We start from the raw sequence: 15,750 nt of genomic DNA on the forward strand, positions 1-15,750 counted from the left end.
TCAGAGGCAGACAGATCTCTGGCCAGACTGGTCTACAAAGAAACCGTGTCTTGAAAAACCACAAAGAGTAGATTTGGGGTCAGAAGTGTGGTACACTGGTGGTACATACTTGTAATACCAGCACTTGGGAGGCTAAGACAGGAAGAATGTAAGTTTAAGCCATCCTGGGCTACATAAGAGGTTTCTACCCTCTTAAAAGAGATCAATAAAAAGAAAATATATCTTTGGTATACACAAGGCCTTGGGTTTAATCACCAACAAAAGAAGGGGGGGGGATTTATACTATCTTTTTAGAAAACCAACTCACAATATCTTTAAATTTCTAATCTATATATACCTTAATCTAACAATTCTCATTAAAATCCATGGCATGTGTTATCTAGACTAAGTATATATGCATAAAACATATTCCTAATGTTCAGTTTGTACCAAGGGAAAACAAAACCCTAAGCCCCTTATCTATCTGAATGTATGTCAACAGAATGTATGGATACCTTATGAAATTAAGGCCAATTAGTTAAATTTATGTGTAGAGACCAAGACAGCTCTATTCAAGAAAAAAGAAACATGACTAATATACCACCTTTGTAGTGTATTAAAAGTTGCACGTTTGTGTTTAAAAACAAGCAATGCGGCACGAACAGTGTGCATGGCTTTAATCCCAGCACTCTGTGAGTTCGAGGCCAGCCTGGGCTATACAACGAGTGGCTAGCCAAGGTTTCACAGTGAGACCCTGTCTCAAGAGAGAGAGTGGGAAGGGAGGGGAAAGAACTGTGAGGTCCAAAGTGTTACCATTAAACTCAGAAAGTGTAAATATTGTCCAATAGAGGTCACCAGCATCGTATACTTCAAGTTCCTCTGCATAACTGAGTGCAAAATTTTTGGGTTTTTTTCCCCTTTAAGGGTGACAGTAGGACTTGAAAGCAAAAATTCACTGAATAAAAGTTATTTTAAAACAAGCAGAAGTGAAATAGTACAACAGACACTGAATACATGAAGGGTTAAGAAAACAGGAGTTCCAGTAATAGTCTTTCTATGTAAACAGGCAAATTGCCAAATGAGTCTAACCAACAACCTAAATCTGTAATTTCAGACTTAAGGTTAAGGTTTTCTTTGAATAATGTATAAATGAAAGGGTCTCCCATTTAATGCAAATTAGTGTCAGCTTAAAACTATAATACCATTAGCTAAAGCACTAATAACTTGGTTGACATTTAAATCAATGATTTTAAAATGACACTTGAAATCTAAATGCTCATTGGTTCTGAGACTGCTATTTTTCACATTTTACCACAGCTAACACTGGAGTGCTTTTTCAATGTTACTGCTGCTGTCAGCAGGTGACTGATGAGACATGGGTCACTGCACAAAATGCTCAAAGCTAATATCACTGTTCCTATTTCTCAAAATTAAGTGATGTGTACACACTGTTAGTAGTAAGTACATGTTTAAAGTTACTAATGCATTTGAAATGACTACACTACAGTTGGATTGGCAAACAAAAAGTAATAGCATCAACAGAAAAGCCTCAAAATACAGCAGCGGAGTGGGCAGGAAGAGCGGGGATGAAAGGAAGATAGAGAATACTGCCAAGGAAAATACACAATAAAGACGAGAGCATTTCCAGAGACTAGATTATATTCCTAAATCCTCAGTATGTCTGGGAGAAAGAACCCCCCAGGAATGTTTTCTAAGACAAGGTCTTACATTTCACAGGCTGGCCTTCAACTTGTAGGTAACTTTGATCCTCCTGACTCCACCGCCAGGGTGCTGGCCTTACAGGCCCGAGCCACAGTGCCTAGTCTATGTGGTGGACTGGGGGAAGGGAGGGAGGCTAAAATTCTAGGCTTTCTGCATGTTAGGCAAGCACTCGACCATCCCAAGCTAAATTGCAGCACTTTGTTTGGTTGTTATTCTTTTCTACAGAAAGCCTAACGTTTACTTTCAGTAACTCAGCATGGTTTGCTTCAGGATTACTGCACAGCTTTCAAAAAACCAAAACTCATTTCATTCATGATCTTTACTACAGTATGATTCATATTTCATTCTTCCAGGCTTGATAATTGGAAGGTTCAATCACAAAGAAGCAGAAAAATCAGTAGGAAATTATTCTTTACAAAAGACACAATCCTGCACATTTACAATTGTAGCTACCAAGAACATGGGGGTGGTGGTGGGGTGGGGGGTGTCCATGTCTGTTAGAGGAGAGAGTTGTGTGTTGAGGTAAGGTATGATTAGAATGGACAGGCTGGCCTCTCACTCTATATCTTCCAGCTTCAGCCTCCCAGGTAGCTGGATTAAAGACACATACATGTGAACTTCAGAAATGGTGTGAATTTGTTTTTCTGCTTTATTCCTTTTCTCAGTTCAGATCCTGCTATGTTGATTCACTGCAGCACAAACGGCTTCAAACAATTATATCCTATGAAAATTTTAGAAATATACTCAGGCAGCAAAGGCAGAAAAATCACTGGTTCAAGGTCGGCCCAGGCTATCTAGCAAGACCATGCCTGGGGCAGGGGGTAGTGTTGAGTGTGGTGGCATTCATTTAATCCAGCACTCTGGAAGTAGGCAGACCCATGAGCAGGAAGCCAGCCCTGTCTATACAGAGTTCCAGCCAGCGTAGGCTACATAGAACAACAAACCATAAAAATAATGACTGACATGTGTACAGGTATATTTATTCTAGAAACTACCTTCATCAGCATCTACTCAATTTACCAATATTACCTGGGCCTCACCCACACTAGGCAAGCACTCTACCATTGGAGGCTCACTCTAGCACAACCCCAGGCTAAATAGTATCTTTTTAAAGAATGACATTGACAGTACCAGCTTTCACGAGATTATTTTCTAAAAATCCATTAAGCCAATTGTTGCTACAAATAAAGTAGATCCAGTGGTTCATGGAGAAAACAGTGACCCGGCTTCCAAGAAGGCCCACAAATGTCCTTTCTGCCTCCCACAACTCTGCTTAACTGCAGTTTACCTTACACTAACCTAAACAGAAAGGCCAGGTTACCAAGTTACTACTTCTATGATCACTTAGTGGTTAATGTCCCCTGGGCTGATTTGTGACAGTCACCATGGACAGAGTATAGCACTCCTGGAATGTCTATGATAGCAACAACTGCCCATCCATCAGCTTTCAGCACTGATTTCTCATTTCCATCAGATGCACAGCTTCAACCTCTCTCTCCATGCTTCTTTACAGACAGCTAAAATTCAACCTTCCCTCAAAATATCCTGCCCCTCAAACTTACCAATTCATTCTCCCCTTAGTGATTATAATTTGTCTAAAACAACAACTTTACAAGTCACCCTAGACCCCACTATCTAACACCTGTACCAAACTGGGCATTATTTCTATCTTTTCCCATGCCTTGACACCAACTGACATCCCTCCATCCAGGCCCTTCTCGTCTTTGCCATTCACATCTACCCAAATCAACTCCCACCTCTACTCTGCTGTGTGAAGTCTCAACAGCTTGCCACTGTGGGCAACATCACTTCTCAAATCTGTAAGAGTGTCTCCGGAGCACTTCTAGATTCCCTGCTCCTATAAACAGAATAGATGGTAGTTTTAAAGCGAAAACACTGCTCTACAGCTAGCATCTGAAGTCCCACAATGCAAACAAAGCATGCATTTCTCTATCAACGTGAAAGTGGAGTCCACAGTAGAAACTAATTACAAGGCTTCTAAGAGCCTTTTAGCATCCGTCACTTATCAACTGCTATCATTCACACTACAAACTTTACATCTCCTTCCTACAGAGCACAATTTGCAGCTCTTCAAATAGCCCTACCACTTCCTGACTCCATTCTTCTGTATACAAATACTCTTTCTGCCAAGAATGCCTTCCCAAACCCAGTCTGGCTGAGGCGCCGCTATTAATCCTCCAAGCCAACTCAAGCTACTAAGCTTTCTTTGACTGTCCTTTCAATCTTCTCCTGGCAGAGGACTCCTCTCACTTTTACCCACTACTCCAATTGTCAGAGCAGTTACCAAAGACATCAAACTTAGCTTGAAAAGCTTAAGTTTCAGACTCAAGCGAGACCTGGTAATATAATCGAATGAATGAAATGAGGTAAGACCAGAGGTGGAATCGTTCTTTTGTTTTTTTTTCTGGACAAAATCTTACAATAAATGTTGGGTTTGGGCATGCTCCTTCATCTCAACCCTATACTCTTTCCCAATTAATTTAGCCAGATCCCTTCCTACCCTTTAACCCTCCTTATATAGCCCCATCACAACATTATGTCCATCAAATTCATTCCTCTTTCTCTCTAGAGCACTGGTTCTCAACCTTCCTAATGCTGCAACCCTTCAATACAGTTCCTCATGTTGTGGTGACCCCCAACCATAAAATTAACTGCAATTTTGCTACTGTTATATAAATCACGATATAGCTGGGCGGTGGTGGCACACGCCTTTAATCCCAGCACTCGGGAGGCAGAGGCAGGAGGATCTTTGTGAGGTCCAGGCCAGCCAGGAAAGGTGCAAAGCTACACAGAAAAACTCTGTCTTAAAAAGGAAGGAAGGAAGGAAGGAAGGAAGGAAGGAAGGAAGGAAGGAAGGAAGGAAGGAAACAAAAAAGGCAACACAAAGAGACAGGTAAATATACCATATAAAACAGATCAAGAGCTGGAGAGATGGCTCCCAGCACCCACATGGCAGCTCACAACTGTCTGTAACTCCAGTTCCAGAGGTTCTGATGTCTACTCCTGGCCTCAACGGGCACCAGGTATTCACAAGGCATACATACATACATGCAGGCAAAACACCTATGCACATAAAATTTTTAAATGGAGAGGAAAAAGTCACGTATCAACAGAAACACCTAAAGTTCCCAACTTGAACTTCTCAGATGTTGCTACTAAAGATGAAATTAATGGTGTTTTCTCTATGAAAAGCCAGAATAAAACATCAAAGCCAAATATCCTCAAGCACCTTCCAATATTCACATTACCTGTTTTAAACATGCTGAGTATTGCTGAACTAATAAACACTAGCATGTTACATTTACTAGAACTCACTCTTAAACTCTCTAAGGCACATTTTGTTTGGTAAATGAAGTAAAAAGGTTAATTGATTTATGTATCCCAGATACAGGGCCAGTAAGTTTTGGGGCTATATATAATTAAAAAATCACATCCATGTGGATCAGAAGTCACAAGTTGGCCGGGCAGTAAGTAGTGGCACATGTCTTTAACCCCAGAACTCTTGGGAGGCAGAAGTAGGAGGATCTCTGTGAGTTTGAGGCCAGCCTGGGACATTCACTGGGAATGAATTCCAGGACAGCCAGGGCTACCCAGAGAAACCCTGCCCCAAAAAAATAAATAAATAAAAATAAAAAAAATCACTCACTCATACATACAAACACACACACACACACACACACACACACACACACACACACACAAAGTCACAGGTCTATCCAATAAATCTTGCTCTCTTCCAGGGCAGCATATGACTGTTAAATCTTTCTGTGGTTATTTTTAGACAGTCTTGCTATATAGGCATGGATGGCCTTGTATTCACTATGGAGGCCAGGATGGTTTCAAATGCCTGTCAATCCTCCTACCTCAGCATTTTGAGTGCTGAGATGACAGACGAGTACCACATTACATCCATTCACATGTCAAAGGACATCACTCAATTAGGCAGAGTGGCACATTCCTATAATTCCACAACTTGGAAAGTGGAGGATGAAGGAAAAAGAATCAGAGTTGAAGACCATACTGAGCTATATGAGACCCTATTTCAAAACAAGAGATTCTAACTTGTTAGTAAGGTAACCTGTCCTAAAGCCTGAGGGAAAACTGGCTACTGAAATTCAAAGACAGTATATCAATTTCCAATCAATTTTCAAGCTGGTACTTTTTTTTGGGGGGGGATCAGTTCTGGGGACTGAACTCAGGGTCTTGCACACCCAAGGCAAGTGGCCATTTCCAGCTCTAAGGCAGTTTTCAAGGACATTTCCTCCTGGGTGATGTTCCTCTACACAGGCCTTCCTTCAGTGTGAACTTGAGGTCCAAAAAGCAGGATCTAAGACATAATTTGATTTTAACTCAAATACAGATTAACCAGAAAGAACTTGGAGCTAGACCCAGTGGCAAAGGCTTGTAGGTACCTACTAGCGAGGCTAAGGCCGTTAACTAAAGTTCAGGCTTGCCTGGACTACAGAGTTCAAGACCATCCTAAGCACGGTAAGAAGACTTCCAGTGCTTAGGAAAGGAAAGGCAAAACATACCTTAAAAAAAAAAATGTAAGGGCTTAGACTATAGCTCAGTAGCAGAATGTTTGCCTAGCATGTAGAAAGCCCTACATTCAATCCCCGGTACTGTAAAGAAAAAGATTAAGAACCAAAACACTAGACTCTTATAACAAAATAAAGTATTTTTCGTTGTATTTCACAAATGGGAAAAAAAGAGAGAGAGAATCTAAGACATGGACAAAAATACAAAAAACCTATCTCAGACCCACATGAGAAACATTCCATGGCTCATTTTAAAACAAACTAAAAATAGTGTTAAGAAAACTGACAAGCAATCAAAAGGCAACTCTTAACAGTTGGTTCTCAGTACATCTTTAATCCCAGCACTCAGGAGGCAGGAGCAGGTGGATCTCTGAGTCCAAGGCCAGCCTGGTCTACAGAGTTCCAGGACAGCCAAGTCTACACAGAGAAACTCTTATCTCTTTTTTAAAAAAAAGGTTCTGCATAGAGCAGAGGTCCTCACCCTTCCTAATGCCACGACCCTTTAATAAAGTTCCTCATGTTGTGGTGCCCTCAACCATAAAACTATTTCCACTGCTACTTCATAACTGTAACTTTGCTAGTTATGAATCATAAATATCTGGTACGTGAACCAAGAGGGGTCACAGAGTATCACACTCAATTCTGAGAGTGCTGCTATGGTCTTAGGATCACAGCCTGTGCCACAGTCAGGTTTGACCATCCATATATATGCAATAAGCCAACAGTCAAATCAATACTGAAAACAGAAGGAAATTTAGTCAATGTGCCTCTGGTGTGAGGAGGGACAAAGAGACGCAGCGACGCCTGGCCAAGTCCATTTTCTGGGTCTTAACATGAGGTCAAAGTTTAAGAAGAGGGCTAGAGTTCCGTATTCCTACTAAGCAGTCCAGGTCAAGGTGTGGTTCTGCACCTTCTCTCCTGGAAGATAGTATGTCAAGTTGTAAATTTCTGTCTGAAAGGAGTACTGTGTCCGTCTGTCCGTCCGTCCATCTGTCCGTCCACCCATCCACCCATCCATCCATCCATCCATCCATCCCCTTCCCTCCCCATAGGGGCTTTAGGCTTTCTCTTCTCCCAACACGAAATTCCTGGAGAGCTTCCAATTCTTGGTTTTAGAATTGTTCTGTGGAACTCTCCAGCAATCCCCATGCTCAGTAAACTTTAGTTTAAGATATATGCATTTTTGGAAAGTTCTCTTCTTCACTCCATTTTTCAAGACTAAGAAGTAATAATTATCATAAAAATAACTTCTGAACTATTATAGTAGTGAGCATGCTTTTGTCATTTACTATTCATGATACTGTATCCTTTTTGTTATTTTTATTTTGTTTTGTTATTCTGAGTCAAGGTCTTGTCAGGTAGTAGCCCAGGTTAACCTTGAATTTTCAGTGAGCCTCTTATGTCAGCCTCCTGAGGTTACCAGCCAACACTACCATATCCAATTTGTTTTGTTTAGAGTCAAAGTATCAGTAAGCTTCACAGACTCATTTTGAACTATTAATCTCAATCATCCTCATGCCTTAGCCTTCCCAGTCATAAACTATAGGCTCACAAGCACTGTGCCCAGACACATATTTTATTTTTAATATCAGTAATGCCAACATTTTAACTAATACTTAATCCTATCGCTGATTATCAGGTTTTATCATTAGCTTCATTCAGGACATTCTAAATATCCACTTTCCTCAAGATGAAGCTGGCTGGAAAATGGCTCAGTGGTTAAGAGCACACGCTGCTCTACCAGAGTACCCAAGTTTGATTTCAAACATCCACATCAGGCGGCTCACAACTGCTTCTAACTCCAACTCCCAGGGAATCTAACACCTCTGGCCTCTATAGGCACCTGAATTCCTATACACAGACACATAATTTTTTAAAAAAATAAAATAGGGCTGGAAAGATAGAGCTCAGCAGCTAAAAGCACTTGTTGCAGCCAGACATGGTGGCGCACGCCTTTAATTCCAGCACTCAAAGGGAGGCAGAGGCAGGAAGAGCTCTGTAAATTCAAGGCTATCCTGTTCTACAGAACAAGCTCCGGATAGCTAGGACTACATAGAGACCCAGTATCAGAACCTGCCCACCTTAAAAAAAAAAAAAAAAAAATTGTTGCTCTTGCAGAACTTTGGCTCAGTTCCCAGCACCTACATGACGGTTCATAACCATTCACAGGCTCAGTTCCAGGAATCTGATGATCCCTCTGGTCTCTTTAGGCATTAAGCATACATGCGGTACACAAACACATGCAGGTAAAACATTCATAAAATAAAAGCAATTTTATATTTTATAAACAAATCAATAAAATTTTTAAAAGATTAAATAAGCCTAGAACACTTGATATTTTTACCTGAATTCTGAACTTCTCTCTAAGTAAGAAAATTCAAGTAAGAATCTAAGATAGAACATGGCTTTGATTATTACATAGTTATTCTCTGTATATATGGGCTAGTTAGCTTCAATTAACAAAAAGTTACAAAAAAACCCAAAGGCTAAATCCTGTAGCCCAAGATTTAGCTAGATCAGATACAACATACAGTAGTCCCCTTAAACCAACTGGGCAGTTCAAGACCTCCCAGTGCACACATGAAACTGAGGGTAGTACCAGACTTTGTATATACAGTTTTCTCCTATACATACATGTCTATGAAGTTTAATTTATAAATTAAGCACAGTTAGATTATCAACAATGGAGCAACTTACATTACACAATAATGGGAGCATTGCAAATGTCATCTCTATTTTTTTTTCTCTTAAAATATCTTACCTTTTTAACTTAAGCAATTTCTAGATTTTCTTTGGATAATCTGAATTGCTAGCTATATCAATAGGGATATTTACAATACTAAAATATCACAACAGTCTACTTGTTGGCCACAATGGCTAATATTCCACTAGTAGGCACAGACAGTAAGTATACTGAACCAATGGCTGACTCATGACTAGGCAAGAACAATGGGATAGTACAAAATGTCATCACTATTCAAAATAACACAAAACTTAAATGTCTAGATCAGTGGTTCTCAATATTCTTTCCAAGTCTGTCTGACTAAGCTCCCAGGGAAGCTACATGTTTTGGTTTGGTTTGGTTTTTCGAGACAGGGTTTCTCTGTGTAGCTTTGCGCCTTTCCTAGAACTCACTTGGTAGCCCAGGCTGGCCTCAAACTCACAGAGATCCACCTGCCTCTGCCTCCCGAGTGCTGGGATTAAAGGCGTGAGCCACTGCCAGCCAGCTAGGAATCCTGGACAGTTCAAGTGAAGACCAGCCTGGGCTACACGGCAAGTTCAAAGAGAACCTGGACAAGTGAATTGAGGTCTTACACCAAAAAGGAGCTGCGGATGTAGCTTAGTGTTTGCCTACCACCTATGTATGAAGCTCTGAATTCAAATTCAAGTACCACAAAACAACAGAATCCATTTTATATAAGGCCCTATTAAAGCCAGGCAGTGGTGGTGCACACTGCTAATACTAGCACTCAGGAGGCAGGCAGATCTCTGTGAGTTCGAGGACAGCTTGGTCTACAGAGCAGTTCCAAGAGAGTCAAGACTACACAGAGAAACCCTGTTTCAAAAAAGAAAAAACAAAAAGATCATATTATCACGATCACTTTGAAATTCTATTTTTTGTCTTCCAAGACTTTAGTCATCCTTCAGATTTTATTTCACCATCACCCAACACTGGGGAAAAATACAGATGAGGACAAAATTCCCCAGTGTGCTCTCCTGTCACTGCCTGTTCTCAAAGTCTGGGTTCCATGAGTCAGTAATTCAATCCCAGCATATTGCTAAGATTACTATTTATTTCAGGAATGAAGCACGTTCTTCAGTAGTTACAAAGCCACCATGATATAAAAAACACAATGAACAAAATGGGAAGAAAGGAACTCTCAGTGACAGGAGACCGAGTGCTCCTTTCTTTACATAGGCTCAGTTAAGCCCTCAAACCCCTTTGAAATATTATTCTCCAAATTAGAATGAAACAGGAAAGGGGAAAAAAGAACATTAAGCAACTTACAGTTGAAGGGCTTTGAAGGCAGCTACAATCTAAGTTTAATACTCCTTTCTGCAACACAGAAGTTCTTATTTCTAGGTTTGTGAAAGTGTATGACTAGGAACTTGTTGCATGCAAAACCTCAGTTTCCTCATCTAGAAAATGAAGTTCAATAACTACCAAGAATTTATTTTAGAGCCTAGCATACAAGAATCTCTCAGTAACTACTGGCATGACAAAAATAGACAGTGAGCAGTCAGGTCTGATGCCCACATTCCATACTCTTTCTATTACAACTTCCTATAGTTCTCAACAGAACTTCACGTAGCTCAGGCTAGCCTTAGGGTCTGTGGTTGAGGATGCCTTGAACTTCTTCTGATCCTCCTGCAGATTACAAGCATTTGACACCACACCCAGGATTTTAGCCTGGATAGAGCCTCATGAATATAGTAGCAAGCACTTTACCAACTGAACTACATCCTCAGCCCAAACACTTATTCACAGAAGAATCGATACTTGAAAAATAAACGTTTTGGGTTGGAGAGGTGACTCAGCAGTTAAGAGCACTGACTGCTCTTCCACAGGACCAGGGTTCACTTCCCAGCCCCCACATGGCAGCTCACAATTTTAACTCCAGTTCCAGGGAATCCAACACCCTCACACAGACATACAAGCAGACAAAACAATGTACATAAAATAAAAATCAGTAATTTTTTAAAAATTTGGAAAACTGACATTACCTACTGAACTCTTTTAATACTAAAATCTGATAACAGAACCAAGTACACCTCATCAGACATTGAGTTTTGTTCTAATAACTATGAAACTAGTGTCGGGGATTTAGCTCAGGCAAGGCCCTGGGTTCAGTCCTCAGCTCCAACCCAAAAAAAAAAAAAAAGAGAGAGAGAGAGAGAAAGAAACTAGTTTCATACCAATATAGAAACTATTATTTCAAACGTGTTCTAAAATAAAACTTCAAATTGTTACTAGTTGGCCTGGACTTCTAAAGAAATCATCCATCCTACAACATCTCAACATGAAGCAATTAAAATAATACCACCTTTCCTCCCCAATCCCATAACCAAAAACAATGTTTAAAATCTCAACTACGAGGGGGGCGGTGGTGGAGCATGCCTGTAATCCCAGCACTTGGGAGGCAGAGGCAGGTGGATCGCTGAGTTCGAGGCCAGCCTGATCTACAGAGCTAGTCCAGGACAGGCTCCAAAGCTACAGAGAAACCTTGTCTCGAAAAACCAAAAAAAAAAAAAAAAAAAACCTTTCAACTACGTCACTCAGCCTAATCTAATGATGAATGATTAGGAAGGGCGAGGGCAGATACTAATACTAGGAAAGCAGCAAAGTGTATCCTCTAGGCTAGAGGTAGCGGCGCTGCCTGTAATTCAACCTGGCCTGTACACAGCCAAACCTTGTTTTTAAAACATTTTTCTTCCTCTTCTACAACAATCATTAGTAGATTTACTATTTCAAAAGAACTTTCAGAAACTAATGAACTTTTGAAGCTATTATTAAGCCCAGATGGGATGTCCACACAATCTACTTTTGCAACCACAGCCTATTCAGCAAAGCAACAACAATCCTTAAAAAAGAGTGCTACATATATTCCAGCCAAACAAAATCAATGTGTATTTTAGTAAAGAGGGCTGGTTCTAATCAAAGGTGGAGGAGCACTTTTAATGATGTACTGGCCCTTCAAAAATAAAATAAAATAATCACTGGAATTAGAGAGATGGCTCAGCAGTAAGAGTGCTTGCTACTCTTACAGAGGACCTGAGTTCGGCTCCCAACACCCACAGCAGGCAGCTCACACCACCTGTAACTGCAGTTCCAAAGGGTCTGGCCTCCGAGGGCACCCACCCGTTACAGACATACACACATAAATCAAAATACTTTAAAATAACAATAAACTTCCATGGTAGCCACAAACCCTCTAGAAGAATGTTCATCCTTAAAAGTTCCCACATCCCTTGGAGTTAAAAAAAAAAAAAATCCTAACTTTGTGACTCACAGATCAAAACTCCACCATTAACATACTCAAGTATGTTCCATTCAGTTCAGAATCCTGTAAGTTTCTAGGTTTACGACGCCCGTTTATTTTGCACTAACATAAACCACTAAATACAGTCCTAAATCTAAAACATTAATGATTAGTAGTTAATTACATAAGTGACTCACACCTCTTATGTGCAGACACCCAAGATCCTAGGACGCTGCCGTCAGTCCTAAGAGAAAAGGAAACAATAAAACACCTGTCACAAAAGCTTTCCAAATTGGGAAGCCCCGAACAGTTACAGTCAATCCCTGTTGCTATTCCTTCCCTCCTTTTCCTCCTTCTCTCCTTCCCTCCCTCCCAACTCCACACCCCATCATAAAATACATCATTCAGCCAACTGTCTGTCTGTGTGAAGGGCAGACCAGAAAGAACTGTACTAGCGGAATGGGCTCTGGGTCCTTCTGGTCCTCAAGGCCCTGCCTTTCTCTTCACTATCTCGAGTGTTGACATCTCATCATATCCGAAGTCACTTTTCCTTTCTCGATTACCTCGGTTATCTATAAAGTGTGCTGATAATACCCTAGGTAATCAATCCATTACTCCACGGCCGGGCTGAACTTGAACTCTGTCGGCACCGGCATGAACCCATCAGGGACTCTGCCCATACTCTTCCTCGGGGCACATCACCTTCTAGACTTTGTAGAGTGGCTGACCCACCGGCCCGGGGCCGCACGCAGCGGATGTACTCCGGGCCTCCTCCACACCCACACGTGGTCCCAGACAGTGCCGGGTCTCGTCGCCCTCTCCCCGTCACACACACGTACACACAACCTTTCCCTGAGAGGTGATGTCCAATTCGGGCCGAGGAAGCAGCCACAGACTCACCTGGTACCCGCCACCCGGGCGACGCCGCTCGCCCTCTCCAACCTCCCCATCTCCTCCGCCGCCCGCCCTACACCCCGCTCGCCCAATCACTCACCAGCCGCGTCGCCGTGCTGACTCCTCGGCGGCCTCCCGGCCCGGGCAGCCAAAAGGCCGCAGGGGACCGGGCGGCCGCTTTCGCCGCCGCCGCCGCCGCCGCCTCTCAGCCCAGCCCCATCGCCCTCGGCCAGCGCCGGCGGCCGCGGGTCGCTCGGGCACGAGGCGCCGCCGCCGCGCGTCGCGGCTCGGACCGTAAGGACGGAGGCGCAGCGGCGGGGCCCGGGCCGCACCGGGCGCAGGAGCGTCCGCGCTCCGCTCGTCGGCGCCTGCGGCGGCGGCGTGCAACCGGGCAGGGCGAGAACAAGGGAGCGCGGCACCGAGGACCGGCAGGGTCGGGGGGCGGTCCGCGTTGAGAAGAGGCCTCCCGCCGTCGGCGACGAAGCGGACCCCCCTCCCCGCGGCCACGGCGCCCGGTCACGCTGCGGGGAGGGCCGGCGGGCACACGGGGAGCGCCCCGCGAGCTCAGGACTCCCGCGCCGGATGTGAGGTCACGTGATTGCCTCATCCCAGCGCCCCGCGCGGAGGGGCCGTCAGGGGGCGGGGCGACTCCGCGGCCCCGCCCACCTCGTCGCCATCGGAGCCCCCCCCCAGCCCGCCCGAGCAAGAACCGCTAGCCGGAGGCGCGGTGAGAGAGAGAGAGAGAGCGCTTGGCGAGGGATGCTGCTCCGGGCTCATTTTGCGCGAGACTGTGAACGGTGTGTGGCTTGCCATGCAAAGAGGAGAGATCACAGTCCAAAGCCCCATTTTACGAACAAAGAAACTGAGGCCCAGAGAGATCAGTGCTGACTTGCCTGTGCTAACAAGGTGGAGAGAGAAGTCCTAGCTCCGGGGCCAGACTCTTTCCCTCCTTTATCCCCACCTACACCAACAAGAACACTTTTAATTCCAATGGAACTCCTGGCCCAGCCCGCGGGCGTGGGACAGGGAACAGTCAGGTAAGCAAGAGAAAAGCTTCCACACCCGAGACCGTCTGGGCCTCAGGGAGGAGTTTTTCCAACAGTGCTGGATGCAAATTAAATGCTTCCCTCCACTGGAGACTTATCTCAGCGCACTAACCAGCCCGGATATTCAAATCGCGGGTTTGGGTTTTCACTGCCTTCCGCTCCTCGCCAAGCGCGGGAAGCAGAGCTTGCCACCTGCTGCCTCCAGCTCCGCCATCTTTTCGTCCTCAGTCTACCTCACCTGCATCCAGGCGCCTGGCCATCACTTGTTATTGTTCTCCTGCCTTCCTGCAAACATAAGCTGCTTGACAGTCTTAGAGGAAGGAACAGCATGTGCTCAACCCCTGTTCCTCATAGTTAGTCCACCAGGGGCAAGGAGCCTAGCTAGTTACCTCTCAGGACATGGCCTCTTGGTCCACAGCACAGAATGGCACCTCGTTTGGGTCAGTACAGTGTCCCAGAACCATGGCACTAATTAATACACCTCATTTAGGAACTAAAAGGATGCTGCTCCTGCCCTCCACCCGCGGCGGTGGAGTCCTGGATGGCAGCCATGGAATTTCTTTTTGCCAGCTGATATGAACAACGCACTAAACGAAGATAAGCCACAGCTGTGTATTCCCAGCTCCCCACTATGTTTCAGACTTCAGTGTGTGTTTCCTACCCCATGTGTGCTAGAGTAAGCAAATGGAGTACGGATTGGGGAAGCCTGGGTAGGGCTGAACAAACCCCACACACACTCACTTCTTCCATCGCCCTTGACTCCTGGTTATTTACCTCTCAGATTTTAAACAAGCAAGCCTCTCCAGGTCCTATAAAGTGTCAAGGCAACCATCCACTTAGAGTGCCCTCTTCAGTTAGCTGCCAAAGTGTTTCTGGCCCTCTCCACACACCTCTTGAACAGTGGTCTCTCCTGGCTGCTTCTACTTCCTCATTCGTCAACTCTAGGCAAACTGACCACATACACACACACAAAGAGAGAAAGAAAGGCCCTTCTTTACCCTGCTCAGGTAGCCCATAACCTCCATGTCACCCACCACTGGGGCAGAAACTGCTTTGCTTCTTCCTCTGGACTACCTCTGCACCCCTGGGTGTTCTCGCCGTCTGGAATCACTCTACTACCTCAGTTTGCGGAGGACTGTGCGCTCTCTCCCAGTTCTCAAGTCCCAGTACCTAACTAAGACCTCTGCCTTCATCAATGGCATCCTTAAGTGCCACGGGTTGTGAAACAGCACCGGAAATGCAGGGCAGCACTCTAAGCCCACAGCTGTCCTCTCTCTGCTTTACTCTCTCTTGGAGAATCATCTCCACCCTTGTTTTGAACTCCCAAATCAGCCAGACCTCTTCTTTTAAAAAAAAAAAAAAGAGAGAGAGAGAATCAAATATCCAACGACCTGCCATGCATCTCTATCTAGAGCTCATAGAAAAACACCCATGGTATGTCCAACACTGAACTCGGCCTCTACCTTTATAACTGCCCCCTCCCCTATTAGCATGACCATCACACAGCCATCTAAATTAGAAAGTTAGGAATGAATGAATCACCCCTGATGACTCACTAAGCCCCATTTA

General features: G+C 44.0%; 1 protein-coding gene across 3 annotated transcripts in view; it reads right to left on the reverse strand.

The window, feature by feature from the left end:
• Positions 1–13,718, reverse strand: part of Atp13a3 (ATPase 13A3) — an 80,644-nt gene extending 66,926 nt beyond the window's left edge. For 2 of the 3 annotated variants that reach the window (XM_036203489.1, XM_036203490.1), the window contains exons 1-2: positions 13,236–13,718; positions 12,441–12,485 (exon numbers count right to left, since the gene is read on the reverse strand). The gene's annotated coding sequence lies outside the window, so the exon portion shown is untranslated. Of the gene's footprint in view, positions 1–12,438; positions 12,486–13,235 lie in introns of all 3 variants that reach the window. The other variant, XM_036203488.1, reaches the window with a different exon arrangement.
• Between the last annotated feature and the right edge of the window lie 2,032 nt (positions 13,719–15,750).

Source organism: Onychomys torridus, chromosome 12 (assembly GCF_903995425.1).
Source record: "Onychomys torridus chromosome 12, mOncTor1.1, whole genome shotgun sequence".
In the NCBI taxonomy this organism is placed as follows: domain Eukaryota; kingdom Metazoa; phylum Chordata; class Mammalia; order Rodentia; family Cricetidae; genus Onychomys; species Onychomys torridus.